Source organism: Arvicanthis niloticus, chromosome 1 (genome assembly GCF_011762505.2).
Source record: "Arvicanthis niloticus isolate mArvNil1 chromosome 1, mArvNil1.pat.X, whole genome shotgun sequence".
Lineage (NCBI taxonomy): Eukaryota > Metazoa > Chordata > Mammalia > Rodentia > Muridae > Arvicanthis > Arvicanthis niloticus.
The window spans coordinates 52,989,728-53,002,286 of record NC_047658.1 but is presented as its reverse complement, the minus strand read 5'-3'; the positions used below and the strand labels follow the sequence as shown (position 1 = coordinate 53,002,286).

General features: G+C 37.1%; 1 protein-coding gene and 1 pseudogene across 9 annotated transcripts in view; one reads left to right on the top strand and one right to left on the bottom strand.

Moving 5' to 3' along the window:
• The window catches only part of Cpeb1 (cytoplasmic polyadenylation element binding protein 1), a 104,195-nt gene that overhangs the window by 49,245 nt on the left and 42,391 nt on the right, over positions 1 to 12,559 (top strand). The gene's annotated exons all lie outside the window — the stretch shown is intronic.
• On the bottom strand, positions 6,710 to 10,405 carry LOC117712422 (U11/U12 small nuclear ribonucleoprotein 48 kDa protein pseudogene; annotated as a pseudogene).

The following is a 12,559-nucleotide window of genomic DNA, read 5'->3' as shown; positions in this document are numbered from 1 at the left end:
GTCTCAAAGCCCAACCCAAGTGGCATACTTTCTCTAACAAAGCCACATGTCCTAATCCTTTTAAATAATGTCATTACTTATAAGTCTGTGAGGGGGCATTTTCATTTAAACCACCATAGTGAGGTTAATTTTTTTTATCTTTGTAGACTTGCATATTGTCTAAGCAACCTGTTATATGCATACAATCTGGCATCATGGGCAGTTGGGAAATGACTCTTCCTCCATTGTGTGTGGAGGTGGGAGTAGGGGATGCGAGAGTATTTGGGGGACACTTTCATAGGTAAAGTGCTTACAAGCATGAGGACCTGTGTCCAGTCCCTACTTCCCTCATAGAAAGTGAGATGCATGGTCTAGTAATGGTGCACAACTTTAATCCCAGTACTCAGGAGGCAGAGGCAGGTAGATCTCTATGAGGACAGTCAAGGCTACATAGAGAACCCTGTCTCCCAAAAACAAACAAAAAGTGAAGTACAGTAGGGTATGTGAAGTGGAATTTTCTGGTTTCTGTGGAAACTCAGTTGTGTCACATGATGTTTTTCTGGAATATGTCTTGTGAGACGATGTTTTGCTGAAGCAGACATGGTATATAGAAATAATATAAATATAACCCCATAGACAGTAAGAAGATGCTCTTGCATTGCTATACCTGCAATGCTCTTCTAGTCTTTGATAGCTGCGCAATGCTTTGCTTATCTTCATTAGCCATGCAATGCTTCACTGGTCTTCTGTGGTCTTTCCTGGTCTTCACTTCATAGAGAGAAATGTACCAAACTTCTTGTGGTATTCTGATTGATTCTTGCTGCTTCTACTGACTTGTGTCAATTCAGTGGAGCCTTGCAGTTTCTGCTGGATCTAGCCACTTTTACTGATTTGTGTTTGGTGTTTGCTATTGGACTAGACTGCTGATATCCTGACAACAAAGATTGGAATTGTACCCAAAAACTACTTTTTAAAAGTTGATGATTTATTATTTAAAATTATGATTGGCAGAATACAGAAAATTATTCCTTTTATCTTCACATATGTAATACAATTACCGGGGAAAGTATTAACATTTGGAAGAAGTTATTACAAATTACCAAAAGGTACATATTCAGTGAAGTCGTTCAAGTTACAACTTCTAAGTAAATATAATGCACTTCAAAATACATGAACTGTAAAACAAGCATGAAAACAGTGATCTTAAATAAAGACCCCTTTAACAGAAAACAGCCAATGAGAAACACAATAATGTTGCCAAGTTGTACTAAAAAGAATAAATCCAATATTTCCTATATTGGGATGGTTAAACTAGATAAAACATAAAACTAAACAGGCAGTGAAGACTTAGTATATATAGTTGTTTTTCTACTGGTAACAAAGGTCAGGAGGCCAGGCATGCGCTATAGACCAGTTGCCTTTCGTCACAGTTACTCTGGTCTTCTACTGCTACTCCGAGGCAAAGGAAAATAAAAGGGGTCTTAAGAGCACTTCATTCCCACAATGTAGGACTTATGCTTGTACGGAAAGGTGTAAATGGCCCACAGTGACGTAATGCTGGATAACATACATTCAGCCAAAATATAGCTATTTTCTTACAAGCAAGGAAAGTAAAGCAGAGTTTTTCTGCTTGAAACAAACAAATGAACAATACTTTTAAACAGGACCACAACCTTCTTTTCCTGTCAACCTTCTTTCTCTGCTACCTCTAGTCAATGGGCTAGAAGGGAGGTTGAAGCAATTAAGAACCCTAATTAAAGTAGATTTTGAAAAATCTAAGCCTGCAAGTATGCCTACCACCCTGATACTAGGGAGGCAGAGACAGAAGAACGCCTGGAATTCATTAGCCAGCCATATTAGCTCAGTTGGTGAGAACCAGCCAAATTCAGTGAAAAACTCTCAAGAAATAAGGGTATGAATAGAAGATACTAGTGTACCTCTGCATTCCACAGATTCACCCCACAAGTGTATGATCATATAAGCTTCTAATTAGGCACCAGCTGAACTTCTCCATGTTCCATGACATAAGTAAATGTTTCTTTCAGCAATAGGGCCGTATCAGGTTATAGTGAATAACCAGTATCTTTGGCAATAGCCTTTGATGCTTGGGGCTTTCCATGGGGCTCCTTGGCCAACAAACTCAGTAAGATGTAACTAGAGGTTTTACTTGGTGGCATAGGATGTCTGCTTGGGGCACTGTCTTCCCTATAATTTGGTGACTCTATTTAGACTCCTTTCATATTTGTATATATTTTTAGGAAACTTCTTACAGTAGTAGGTTTCTATATGATTTTTCAAATGGCCTTTAGTATCAGTTGTCCTTCCCCATATACCTCCTCTACGTATACCTCCTCTACTATTCTTTTCATTCCCCTCTATATTTAATCTTACCAATCAAGTTTCCCCCTTTTCTTTCTCATAACAGCACATTCTGTTTCCTCTTCCTTGGAAGATCCTCTCCTCTCCCCAACTCCCTTACTAGAGATAACTAGCCTCAGATTATTTGGATTGTAGCACACATATCAAAGCGCAAAGGCTATAACCGTATATAACAGAAAATACATCTGTCTTTTGGGGTCTGAGTTATCTTAGTATGATATTTTCTATCCATTTACCTGCAAAATTCATCATTTCAAAATTATTTACAGTTGAATAGTATTTCATTGTGTGTCTGTACCACATTTACATTATTCACTCATTGTAATAAGACATTAGGTCATTTTCATTTCCTGGCTATTATAGAGCAGCAATGAACATAGCTGGGCAAGTATCTGTGGGGTGGGATGTAGAGTCCTTTGGATATATACCCAAGAATGTGATTATATCTGGATCTTGAGGGTATATCTATTCCCAGCTTCCAGAGAAACTGTCAGATTTCCACAGTGGTCATACAAGTTCTCAGTCCTACCAACAATAAATATATGTTTCTCCTTTCCACATCCTTGTGAGCATGAGCTGTCATTTGTTTTATTGATCTTGGCCATTCTGAGTGGTAGCAGATGAAATCTCAGAGTAGTTTTAATTTGCATTTCCCTGATGACTAGGGATGTTGAGACATTTGTGTTTCATCTTTTGAGAACTCTGATAAGTTCTGTACCCTACTTTTTAATTGGCTTATTTGTTTTCTTGATGTCCAGTCTTTAAAATTTTTTACATGTTTTAGATAATTAACCATTTTATCTGATATATAATTGGTAAAGATCTTTTCACATTTTGTAGCCTGTCACTTTGTCTAAATGATGATGCCCTTTGCCATACAGAGGCTTTTCAGTTTCATGAGGTCCCATTTACTAATTGTTGGTCTTAGTGTCCTATACTATTGGTGTTCTGTTCAGAGAGTCTTTTCTCTTGCCAGTGAGTTCAGACCTATTCCCCACTTTCTTTTCTGTCAGATTCTGGGTATCTGGCATTATGTTAAGGTCCTTGATCCATTTGGAGTTGAGTTTTGTGCAGAGTGATAGGGATCTGTTTGCATTCTTCTATATGCAGCCATTTAGTCTAACCAACATCCTATATGCAGCTATACAATTTGACCAACACCATTTATTCAAGATACTTTCCCCTCGCTCCCAGTATCTACTTTCTGACTTTTCGTTAAAAGTCAGGTGTCCATAAGTATTGTGGACTTAGGTCTGGATGTTCAATTCCACTTATTAACATTCATTTGGATTTAGGTTAATTTGGTTGGTTGGTTGGTTGGTTGGTTTTTCAAAACAGGGTTTTTCTGTGTAGCAGCCTTGGAATTTCTATAGCTGTCCTGGAATTTGCTTTGTGAGTTTTAGGCCAGACTAGTTTACAAAGATCCACCTGCCTCTGCCTCCTGAGTGCTAGGATTACAGGTGTATACCACTATGCCTGGCTCAACATATCTTGTTTTTATGCCGGTGCTATGCTGTTTTTTGTTTTTTTTGTTTTTTGTTTTTTGAGAATTATTTATTTATTTCATGGATATGAGTACACCGTAGCTGTCTTAGGACACACCAGAAGAGGGCATCAGATTCCATTATAGATGGTTGTGAGCCACTATGTGGTTGCTGAGAATTGAACTCAGGACCTTTGGAAGAACAGTCAGCTCTTAACTACTGAGCTCTTAACTACTGAGCTGTCTCTCCAGCCTGACATGCTGTTTTTATTACTGTAGCTCTGTAGTATGATCTAGTTGGTTTCAGGGACTTTCTAAAGCTATTTTGAGTTGTTTTACCTTTTTTTGTTTATGGAGCTTCCCTGTAGGATAGAATGTTTCAATCTTGGAAACTGTTACACATTATCCTTTAAAGTTTGGGAAAGAATTGTGTTGAGATTTTGATGGGGATTGGGTTAAATTTGTGGATTGCTATTGTTAGAATGGCCATTTTCACTGTATTAATCTTACAGCTCTGTGAATGTGGGAGAGCTTTCTATTTTATGATGTTAATTCATTTTTAAAAATGCCAAAATGGTGCTTTGAAATTTCAGATGACTGCTTCAATTTTTAGTTAGAGATACCTTGTTTTTACTAGATACACTTAAAGAATTAGGGGAGATTAAAATACTGTCTATTTGAAAGTACACCTTAGCCATTATAAATTTTAAAATGACTCTTATCATTTGAGTTAAGTTGTTTATTATCAAAATCTTTAGCCTATTGATTTTTAAACAGAAAACATCTACTATAACGCCTTATTTAATAAAGCCAGTTAGTCTAGCCATTTAGTTTTTTTTTAACATTTTATTGTGAATAATTCAATCACAGCAAGAAAGTTGAAAGAATTGCAAAATGACTTGAGTACCTGTAATATCTACTACCAACATTTGATATTTTGTCATACTCATTTTATCATATGGCTACTTACTCCTCTAACCACTTGTGGGTATGTTTTATTTTTATGATTTAGTCCAAAGTAAGCTATAGATAGGGATATAACTCACACTTGAATATTCAGCATGCACCATTAACTCTGCTCAACACTCATAGTTTTCTGGTTTTTTAATGTCAGTATTACATATCCTTGTTAAGAAATAACAATGCACTATATTAAAACACTATATTTTTATCTTGGACTTTACCCAGGTTTGGGCAGTTGTTAATAAAGCTATTACTACCCTGTACAATTAATTAGAGAAATACATAGATTTTATTCCTCCTAGTTGAATTCCTTAGGAGTAGAATTTCTGGGTACTGTGTGCTTAATCCTGTAAGAAGTTGCAGCCTTGTTCCAAAATGTTTGTACTATTCATTGAATGGAAATTCTGGCAAACCAAATACTGGCAAAATGAGCTCTATTCATCAGAGTGGTGTGGTAGGTGTGTTCTCATGCTCCACTGATATAAATGTGAATTAATTATGGGATTCTGGTTAAAGAGGGAAACAAATGAGAATGATATATAAAGGATCTAAAACAAAATGTTGTTACAGAAAAGTTCTAGGTACCACATAAACTTGGGCTTTTCCCTATTTTTTTTTTCCATGAAACTCGGGCAGAGTCACACAGGGAAAGCGGGATTCGAACTGGGAGAGAGAGAGCAAAGGGCACAGGCTTGCCCTCTGCAGGTGGCTACCCTAGCCACTGTGCCACTGCTGGCTTGTTTTCCCTATTTTTTTTAAACAATGGAAATGTCAGAAAACAAGATGAATTTTTGTAGATTAAATTATATAATTGTATATGCTACATTGAAGGAACTTTCATATTGTAATCATGTGGAAGAACTATAATTTGTTTCATATTATGGAAATGTATACTAAATGAAAACATTCCAGAGTCCTTTTATTTTAGAATATCCTGTAAACAACCAAACCACCAGAACATGCTTATACAACAATAAAATGTTCTCTTGAATTAAATTGAAGACATTTTTGTTTAATTAAAAAAAAAGGAGCATGAGAATGTAGAAAGGTGCGTAGAACTGTTAAATTTCTAAATATTTCCACACACCTTAATTTTGCTATCAAGAAGAAGAAGATGATTTTGTCATGCTTTTGTCATGCTTTTAAATTCATTGTTAGGAATAAAGACAGTACAAAGTGGTCAGAATCAACAAACCTTGAAGTTCAAGATTGATACTGTAACTAACATACAGCACCAGCCAGTGGGTTTTAAAAGGCACTCTTGGTCTTTTCCTTGTTTAAGTATGTTGTCAGGCCTCAGGCTTGTTTTCTCATCCTAAAACTGACATTTTTTATTTAATTCTTATAGCTGTGCTTTCAAATTAATTTTCATTTGATCATTGCACTGTTGGAGCTCAACTTCAGAATCTTTCAACTTTGCTCTCTGTCTGAAACACTTTAACTACATGCTCTCTTTCTCCTTTTGTGACAAAGTGCCCTTATTTAATGGCCTTTTCTTGTTACTGACTGCAAAATGAGTCAAAACTGCAGATTTTACACTTCATTCTCAAGGTGTACATCATTTTGACATATTCTGTCTACATGTATCTTCTTACATATTTTTTATATATATTTTATGTATATTTTTTGTTATGGTAAAGTCAGTGTTCACTCTTTTCAGCTACAGTGATACCCAAGAATGCTGTCTCCTGGGATCCTTTTACTATTAATTTCAGTGATAGGATTGCTACTTACTACTCTAAGAGCCAGAGTCATACCATCTTTTCAACATCTTCTCACAATAGGTTCCAAAAATATTTTGTAATTTTTATGTCTTACTGGAGAAGGTATTTTGAAGCATAAGTATTTATTAAAATAATGAGCATTACACAGTACTTCTCCTATGCAAAAACTGTAATGAAAACATCAGCATATTGGTAATGCTATAAGCATAATTAATGCATTCACAAACATTCTGTTTATAATCTTAGCCTTTTTCTGACTATGATGTTTTTCTCCACTATTCCCTTTTCTTCTTTTTGAATCAGAATTTTTATCTATATTTCCTTTTCTTTTGTATTGGCTCCTACTCACAACTTGCCATGTTATAAACTATCAACATCCAGCTAGCTAAATAACTGTCAGCAGACTGTCACTGATGGCCTTCATTCTTTTCAACACCATTCTCTGATTTTTTTCATTTTTCTTGTCAATGGTTACTGAGTTCTTCTATATGCATTTTTATTACATCCTGAATTTCCTCAGCATATGATTTTTGGTTATATGAACATTCTTAGCTTTGTAAGACCAGTGTCTTCTTTTATTATCTTTCTCTTCTACAAGGATTATTATGTAAGATTTTGTACAGTTTTTGATTACTTTCTTTATTGACTTTAACAACCAATTCTACAAATAGATCACTGTCATTTTCAATGACTTGAGAACCAGAGCACTTTTTTCTTTGCCTCCTCAATAACACAATCATAAAAGGCAAGAGGTGAGATCACAAACAGACCATTTATGATTGAGAGGAACTTCTACAGGCACTGAAGGATACAGTCTGTGATTACTTAACTGTAACAATCACCCTTTCCCAACTTCAATTCTAGCTTTTTTAATTGTCTGGAACTGTGAATCCTTATCCAAAGTAACTGTTTTCTTCTCACAGAAAACAAACAAACCAGGATTATGCATCATCTTCCTTTTTGGCATAGCCTAGTTTCCTCAATCTGCAAGATTCCACATGCTTTTCTAGTGATGATTTAGGTGTGTGATGATTTCAATCATGTGGACATGCTGCAATTTCATCCTCAGTCTCCACCTCGTCTCGTCCCTAGAGTCCAGCTGATCCAGGCTGCATTCTAAGCATGTCATCACATCCTTCAGCATCTGGCTGCAGCACTACATGAACTTGCTCTGAGAGAAAATATTTAAACTTTATGTTCCTAAATTTATTTTATTATCCAATTTTAAGTGGTTTATGTTCCTGCTGTATAAGCATGCTTGCTTTGACAATAAGTGAAGTGGTACTGTTTGATATAAATGCTTCATAAACTCAGGATCTACTGGTTTAAAGTCTGTGTCCTAATAGAGCAATAGACTATAAATAATATTGCACTTTGCTCACTCAAAAATTCTGCTTTAAGCAGTCCTCAGATGTACTATCCATGCAGTCCATAACAGATTGCCAGCAGTTATTACCCAGTGTGTCCCTAAAAGCTAGGGTCTCAACTATTACAAGAAGACAAAAGAAAAGCACTTTCTTTTACATAAACCTTAGATGTTCTACCTAAGGAGGTTTTTAATTCTGTAGGTAGGACTTGGATACTCCAGAGAATGATGACTTGTATCAACTTCAGATTCACTTCACTGCCCCAAGTATAAGTCAGAACCTCTTGTCACTGATTTTCCTGCATACTTTATCTGAGTGTCTGTCTACATAGCCTTCGGAGTTTTTCTATGGCACTTGTAAAACACTGATGCTATTGCATTGATTGGTGACTCCCTCCTCACTCTGCAACCAGTCCCAAGGCTATGTTGATATAGAGATTTAAAACTGATCATGGCTTAGGTGAGTGATGACTTCGGGAAAGCCTGCTGGTACTTTCAGCTCAGAGGTGAGACCTGAAAAAGTCATGGATACTCAGATGGTGTGTTTACAGGATATGTGACATACCTGGTAAGGTTTCTGATGTGGAAGGGATTCAAAATTGTGGATAGACAAGATGTTTTCTCTGCCCTAAGATTAGAATATCTGAAGAAACCCACATTAAAGTAAAAACCACAATCGTCTATAAACTTGTTATCCACAAGAAGGGCAATGATGATTATCTAATTAGGAATCCCAACGTGGTTTTTCACATCAAACTTGTGGAGAATACCCACACAGGCAGTGAATACAGCCCTCTGTTTGTAGGAGTCAAGCCTTCTAAGGAAGATTTACAAAAGAAAATTCAGTGTGGACCAAACTATGAGTCTAGATTTTAAAAGAATGTCTACATTAATGATGGCTCCAAAGATGTGACCCCTGACATAATGAATTTGAGTTATAGGGATCGATATATTGGCCATTTGGGGTAGGTGGCAACTTAAAAAAGGTTTGTCTCATATTAAGAAGGTGAAGCTGGCAAGTGGTGGTATCTTTAATCCTAGAACTTGGTAGGCAGAGGCAAGTGGATCTCTGAGTTTGAGGTCAGCCTGGTCTAAAGAGATAATTCCAGTACTGCCAGGGTTACACAGAGAAAACCTATCTTGTGGGAAAGAGAGAGGTGGAATTTGTTGGTATCAGAGCACAGGTTGATGAATTGTGGATCAAGAATGAAAAAAATCAAGGGCTGGAAAGATGGCTCACTGAGTTACATGCTTGCTATGCAAGTCTGACAAGCTTAGTTCATTTAAATCCACAGAACTCATATAAAAATCAATTTTAGTATGTCCCTACAGAGAGTTAGTAGGCAAATATCTGTGAATCAGCAGAAACAAGCAGGTTGGTTAGCCTGGCAGATGTATCAGTGAGCAAGAGAGACCCTATCTCAAAGTAGAAGGTGAGAGCCAACACTTGGAGTTGTTCTCATATTTCTACACACCTGTTGTGGCATGAACACATGTATATTTTACCCTAGATAGTATAATATATAGTTCACTTCTCTTTGAGCCTTACTAAAATGGAATAAAAATGTAAAATCTAAACATGCTAATGTTTATATTAAGAACTGTTAATAGAAACTAGTTTGAAATAATTTACAGAATTTATTGAATATTATTAAGAGCTATTGGTTAAAGTAATTAAAAAATATACTTTTCTGATAGGAAATAAAAAGGAAGCTTAATGCTCTTGTCCCACCTGATCCCTGATGTCACAGATCAGTGTGTAGCTTAAGGTTTCTGGCTATCGTGTTTTCTGTCTTTTGAGCTCTTCTACCTATTAGCACTCAGATTAGCAATAAGTCCTTCTCTAGAGTACGAACTTCTAGGGAGCTGTCATTAACTCCCATTAGCCTTTTACATTTGGTGAACAGTATGAGCGGTTAAACGGTAAGCCAGGGCCTGAAGATGGATTTCGATCTTAGTGAACCATTGAAAGTGTTGTCTGGGAGCTTGATTACCATGAAGGAAGTAGTATGAAAGGAAGATAGGGTGAGATACCGGCAAGTGAGAAGCTGGGAGAGAAGTGAAAAGCAAATCCAGTTTATCCCACTGAGCACCTTCCGGCTCTGCAAATCAAATTTAGAATGTAGTTACTATTCACTACTCAGCTTGTGATCAGTAGACCAGAAGCACTACTACCTGAGAGTTTGTTATAAATACAAATTTTAGGCTCATCTCTGTGACATACATCTGTAGCCCCAGAACTTGAGGAACTAAATTGGGAGGATCATTGTGAGCCCCAAGCTAGCCTAGGTGACACAGCTAGATCCAGTTTCAAAAGATCCAAAAAATAGTCAGAAATACAGCTGTATTGGCTTGTAAGACTTTTAAAATATTTTTATTAGTTCTTCGAGAAATTTTACACAATGTATTTTGGTCATACTCTTTCACTCCTTCTAGATCCATCCTCCGTCTCCAGCCTACCCAACCACCTACCTTTAGAGCCCATCCAGTAACTTTTTCTGCTGCCCACATGCTCTTGTATGTGTGGCTAATGCTCCATCTCCTAGCAGCTGTCAATTGCCAGTAGTTCCTCTGCAGAAGCGGGATTTCATGTTCGTTCACCTCACCTGTCTGAAATTTTGTCTGGCCTTAGCTTGTGTAGCTCTTGTACATGCCATCTCAACTGCTGTGAATTCTTAGGGCCAACTGCCTTGCTGTGTCCAGAAAACAGTTAGAGTTATTCATTACCTTTGCCTCTTAAAAACTCTCTCTTCCACAAGCATTCTTGAGTGGTCAGAAGAAGTGTGTGGTCTCGTTTAAGATTGAGCATTCTTCAGTCTCTTTTCTCTATACACTGATCAGTTGACTGTCTCGATGTCAATCACTATATACTGCACAGAAAAGCTTCTCTGATGATGGTTGAGAGATGGAATATCTATAGGTATAATGACAAATCATTAGAGTTTAATACTATGTCCATTTAGCAGAATGATAGTAGTTTCTCCCCTATGGTCTGTGACTTGTCCAACCACAGGTTCTTGGCCTCTACAACAGTGTTAAATATGGGCTTCAACTTGTGGAGAGGGACTTCAATCAGAAAGTGATTGGTTACTTCCATGACATTTGTGACAGTGATGCACTAGTGAGCATGGCTTGTCAGGCTGGTCATTATTGTAGCTCTCATGACTCACATCTTTTTAATTCTGTAACTCTTATAACATTCATAGAAGCTTCCAGCACTATGAAAGCTAGCCGGTAGAGATGAAGCTTTCAGGTAAGTACCTGCTTGATTTCTCTGTATCTTATGACTCAAGCCTGTGGTGTTTTACTATTAAGTTCTGAATGATCATCCAAGGGCATTAGCAAGAGCCTGTATGCAATGTTTGAGGGTCTGTAGGACCTTACTGGCCAACAACTCCAAAAGAGGGAACCTACTTCTGGTATTAGAGTTTTGTTATTCTGAGGTATATAGTAGGATCATTGACTTTCAAGAATATTAAGAAAAAATCATTGATTACAACAGCTGCAGGACCAGCACAACAGTCTCAATTGACTGAAATCATTTGTTTGAAAGAACATAACGAGGACGAATGATTCAGTGTCCTATCTTTGTTACTCTTGAGTACTGAACTTTGTAACTGGAATAAATAAAGATTTATTGAAAAGAGCACAAGTATGGTTGCTGTACTGTCTAGAAAGAACAAGGGAGGTTAGATTTTTGTTCTTCCTTGTTGCAGTATTTGTAATAATGAAAAATACAATGATCCATTTAACACCCTGCTACCCACTCATGTTAGCTGTAGTTGTCATGTTCCTTTATCAACATTGTTCACCAACGTCAGAATTCTTAGAGCTGTGGTGTAGATTCCATTTGGTAATCTGGGTACATCATTTTTTTTTTTCAGCCTGGCCTCTCTTCCATTTGCTATAGTATCTACCTGCTTCTCCCCTTTAACTGTTAAAGGAGAGACTTTTGTAACATTCAGCCTTAATGATGTCAAAAAGGAGGGCCCAAAGCATTAAGGCATTTTTCTCTTTTCTCTTGCTTGTCAGATACCTAAGAGTGTTCCTTGTGGAAGACTCGGCAGTTTAGCAGAGGAACACTATCACAGATCGACAGGCTCTTACTGTTGAGGCTAGAGAAGATAAGAGTTGTTACTCTAACACTAGGAGCCCTGGAATTAGTCTGTCCATGGTCTGTACCTGTGAAAGGATGTTCTATTTTAGAAAAGTCTTTCTATATTTTTGTTACTATGACTTAAAGATCTGAAGCTGAGTAATTTTTATTATCAAGAATAGAAATTAGGGGCTAGAGAGATAGGTGAGCAGTTAAGAACATTGGCTGCTCTTCCAGAGGACCCAAGTTCAATTCCCTGAACCCACATGGCATCTCACAACCATCTATAACTCTGATCCCAGGGGATCTGACCCACTAGTCTGGTTTCTGCAGGCATGGCAAACATGTGATGTACAGGTAGGTATGCATATCTACACCACATAAAATAAAAAATAAAAGTGAAAAAAATTTTAAGAATAGAAGTTGGGCTGTTGAGATGGCTCTACAGATAAAAATGTTTGCTGCCAAGTGCCAATCTGAGTTTGATCCCTAGGACCCACTTGTTGGAACAAGAGAATGACCCACCAAAGCTGTTCTATGACCACATGCATGCAAGCACACCTGTACCC